This window comes from Palaemon carinicauda, chromosome 17, assembly GCF_036898095.1.
Source record: "Palaemon carinicauda isolate YSFRI2023 chromosome 17, ASM3689809v2, whole genome shotgun sequence".
Taxonomy (NCBI): domain Eukaryota; kingdom Metazoa; phylum Arthropoda; class Malacostraca; order Decapoda; family Palaemonidae; genus Palaemon; species Palaemon carinicauda.
Window position 1 is genome coordinate 98,302,666 of NC_090741.1, and position 5,000 is coordinate 98,307,665.

The window sequence follows — 5,000 nt, forward strand, 5'->3', positions numbered from 1 at the left end:
AATGGAAATTGATTGTCCAATCAAGTCACCGAAATACATTTTTAAAATTACTTCGTTGCACCTGGTTCGTTCTGTCTAAGTAATTTTTTCTGTTTTCCCGGATCCATTACATTAAATGAATTCTGTCATATTTTCCATTATTTGACCAAACAAATTTATTTCCCGATTCCAATCCAGCGAAAAAATTTTCCTTCCAATTCCCAATCACAGATTTTAATAGATCCAGAATCAATATAAATAAAATTGATATCGTTATCCACCTTTGATATCGGAGAATATTTGTTTGTTTTCTATTGTCCATGGAATATAAATGTATTTAAATTTGCATATATTTATAAGTTTGAATTTTTGTATTATAATAAAAGGTATTCTAGTACCATAGTATTCTTGATTCCACAACTTGGTTACAGCTGGAATAAAACTTTTAGAGTATTGTCTAGTATTGAGCCTCATGATGGAGGCAATCATAAGGATTAAAGAAAGACTTTGGAAAGTACCGGCCTTCTTCATTAATTAAACGGATCCGTGTACATATTGTATATACTTAAATAAATAAATAATGGTAACCTTCTTTCGTAAAGTACGAAATTCTGAAATTAAGTTAAATTGTAGCTCTCCAGTATCCTTGTGAAACCTACCTTCTGATTCCCCCTCCTGTCTCTTTCTCTTTACTCCCCCTCTCTCCCCATCCCCACCTCACGTTTACCTTTGCTCTGGCTTATTTGCCACTTGGGTCTCTCGCCCCGGCTCCTGCCTCGTAAACACTTGTAAAGAACTTCTCTGTATATTGTGAGTACGGTTATTATACCATATGATAATTTTGATTTGGTATTAGGCAGAATATTTAGTTTTTTTGTTATGTTGGTTATGCTAATTAATTGGTAATATTTTGATATGTGAAGTTTTGTTAATTAAATGTAATTATTTTATTGTTTTTTCCATATAACCTATTGTTAATTTTGTGGATTTAACTTGAACCTTGACAATTGGGGGCCTGTGTCCGGGATCTACTTGATTTTAAATTAAATTCTGCCCAAATCCATTTCAACGTAACATTTTGTATTCTGATCGTGGGATATGATTATCATGTGTTGAGTATTAATGTTACAGTGCGCAAGTAATTCGGTGATGTTTGAACAGTGATACTGTAATCCTTTTAGAGTAAGATTTATTTTTTGTGCTAACGAGGTATCTCTATTGTTCTGTCCGCGAGCCACCATCGACTTTAGGTGTCTTTAAACTTTAATTACGGTTGTAACTAAGCCAATATAGTTTATAATCGGGTCTTCAGCACTGATTTACCACTTTCGTTGTATTTGGAGCATTCAGCGGAAAATCTTAAGGTAACATATTTTGCTTAGCAGCCGTCGACATGGGTAGTTCGGTAAATGATCGTTATAACTAATTATCCTTGTCCGAAGCATTCTTTTCCGAGGTGTTAACTTCAGAATTCGCTTCCAAGTTTCCATTGTGCACATTTATTATGATTTCAAGTGTTTAACACAGTATATGGTGTAGACTATATATCCTACTTTCAGAAGTAACAATTGTTTACAAGGTGTTACTAACAGGTAGGCGTCTCTTAACTCAAAATGCCGCTCTTTAGTGTTGATGATTTTCATAGTGACCCAGCGTCACACCTGACTTCCATTGTTGTCGCTAATAAGAATGAACTTTTGTTGTTAGCAGCTAAATTTGGGGTAGCCCTTCCTTCTAATGCAAAGAAGGATGTAGTACGTAATTACATAGTACAGCATTGTATAAGTGAAGACCTAGTGGATAGTTCTGAGGGCAGCAAATATATCGTAGACGTGGGTGATAAATCGTCGGATGTAGAGTATATGAAGCTGGCTATTCAGTTAGAGCAAACGAAAAGGGAAATCATAAATGCTGAACTAGAGAAGAAAAAGGAAACCATAAATGCTGAACTAGAGAAGAAAAAAAGAGAGTTGGAAATAGAAAATCAGGCTTTATTAGAAAGACAGCAAAAGGAATTGGAGTTTGTTCAAGCTAAATTAGTCTATGAAGCTCAGTTAGCTCAGCAAGTGGAAGAGAGTAAAATTAGGTTAGCTATGGAAAATAGAGAACGAGAATTAGAACTAGAAGCTAAACAAACAATGAAATTTGTTAGGACTAGATGCATCAAGTTAGTTCCTAAGTTCGATGAGACTGAAGTTGATGTGTTTTTTTAAGAAAGAGACTTGGCTTCTTACATGAAATGGCCTCTTGAACAATGGGTGTGGCTTATTAAGCCTAAGTTGGTCGGGAAGGCTGCCACTGTTGTTGGTAGTCTGGTAGGCGAATCGAGCTATATGGTAATCAAAAAAGCTGTTTTAGATGCATATGCTGTAACTAGTGAAGGTTATCGTCAAAAGTTTCGTAATTATGTTAAGCCCCATATTAAGACTTGGACTGAATTTGCTGCAGAAAAATTAAGGTTGTTTAAGAAGTGGATTGACTCAGATTATGTAGATACTTATGAGGAATTATTTAATCTCATTGTAACAGGAATTTAAGAGACGTCTCCCTCATAATATCATGTTGTATATAGCTGATAAGGAAGAGAAGGATCTAAAAAAGGCAGCTGTTTTGGCTGATAATTATTCATTAATACATCAAGGGAGTCTGGGTAATGTAAAACAACATAGAGCAGAACCGCTGGGTGATAAAGATGGGAGGACTGATAGGGGTTTGTTTTGCAATTATTGTAAGAAGTAAGGCCACATGATTAGCAATTGGCCAAATCCTGCATGTAAGAAGGGAAAAGTAACTGAAAACAGAGCTCCAGTTAAGATTTTCCCAGGACACAAATCAGACACTGGTAAAGAGTCTGCAATGCATTGTGTATCACAGGATAAGAATTTGTTTGAAAAATTCATTTGTAACGGTACAATATCATTGCACAGTAGTGATAAACACATTAAAGTAAGAATGTTAAGGGATACAGGTTCAAACCAAAGCATTTTAATTAAGTGTTGTTCCAAATCTCACATTGCTTGATGAAAATGTCATAGTCAGGGATTTAACAGACGCTGAACTATTGCCGCTTACAGAAGTGTTCATGGTTTGTCCGTATGTAACTGGTAAAGTAAAAATGGATGTTAGAGAAGGAAATTTCCCCTTGCCAAATGTACAGGTGTTACTTGGTAACGATCTTGCTGGAGAACTGTTGTTACCCAATCTGATAATGTATGAAACTCCTGGAATAATAGAGGAAAGTGAAAATGAAAAGGAGTCAAAAGTGGAGGGTTGTGTTAATGTGACGACCCGCAGTATGGTTAACAATGATAGTGAAAGTAAGTGTACCTAACCTCGCAGATAAAGTAAAAATGAACAAGAAAAGCCTTGTTAAGTTACAGAGAGAAGATCCAACTTTTAAGGGTGTTTATAAGCAAGCATTGGAGAAAGGAATGGAAAAGGTACCTGGGTATTACTTTATGGATGACCTACTTTTCAGGTTATATAGACCTCCTAGGCTGGGTAATGATGAAACATGGAGTGACAGAGAACAGTTAGTAGTCCCTCATGATTTACGTAAAGATTTATTGGAGCTCGCTCATAGTTTTTATTAACATTTTGGAATTACTAAAACTTACAACCGTTTAGCTTATGATTTTTTCTGGCCTAAAATGAAGGCTGATGTTGTAAATTTCATTAAACATTTTCATATTTGTCAAATTGCCGGTAAGCCTAATGAGGTTATACAAAAGGCACATTTGAATCCTATTATTGTACCTCATGAGCCATTCCATCGAATTATCATAGATTGTGTAGGTCCACTGCCAAAGACAAAGAGAGGCAATTAATATCTTGTGACTATAATGTGCCCTACCTCACAATTTCCTATTGCACTTCCAGTCAGGAATATTTTCTCTAAAAATGTTCTTAACCACTTACTCAAAGTATTTACAACTTACGGGTTTCCTAAGGAAATCCAGTGTGATAGGGGCTCTAATTTTACTAGTGATGTTTTTCAGAAAACTATGAATGAGTTGTGTATAAAACAGTGTCTCTCATCTCCTTATCACCCAGAATCTCAGGGAGCATTAGAACGGCATCATCAGACTTTAAAGTCGTTGCTTAGGAAGTTTTGTATTGAATCTGATTGGGATGAAGGCATAGACTATTTACTATTTGTAATTAGGGAAGTACCTTCTGAGTCTCTAGGTGTATCACCTTTTGAAATGCTATATGGTCGTAAAGTACGTGGTCCTTTACAAGTAGTTAAAGATGAAGTTACTTGACAAGTATAACGTAGAGGCTATAACAGTGAGTCAGTACCTACAGAAATTAAAGGGAAATATTAATAAGATTCATAAATTTGCTCTAAACAACTTGTGTAAAAATTAAGACGAGATGAAAATTAGGTATGATAAAATCAGTAAAGATGGGAAGTTTAATGTGGGAGATTTAGTCTTGGCCTTCTATCCCATTACTGGTTCTCCTTTTAAAAGTAAGTTGTCTGGCCCTTATGTTATACAAACTTTTAAATAATCAGAATTATATCATAAAAACTCCAGATAGACGTAAAAGCACTCGGTTAGTCCATGTCAATATGCTTAAAGAATATCATGCAGATTCCTCTGCTGCTCTATTTTGTTCCAGAGACACTGATATTGTAAAACAAAAGTCCACCACCTTAAAGGATGTAAATTCTTTAAGCCTAGATGAAATCCCATCTTGGGCTGAATTTTCTAATAAAGAAATCTTAGAATTTCTTCCGCAGTATCTACAGCACCTAAATGAGGAGCAACGGTGTGATATTGAGAATCTGCTACGACAGTATGAAGATGTATGCAGTGATAATCCCCGAGAATGCAGTGTTATTTCTCACGACATCGAGTTATTGCCAGGAACTCGTCCTGTACGACAAAACTACTATCGAATCAATTTTGAAAAACGGAAGGTAATGCAAGAGGAGGTCGAGTATCTACTGAAGCATAAACTTGCTCTACCTAGCAAGTCTCCTTGGGCTTCTCCTTGCTTACTAGTGCCCAAGT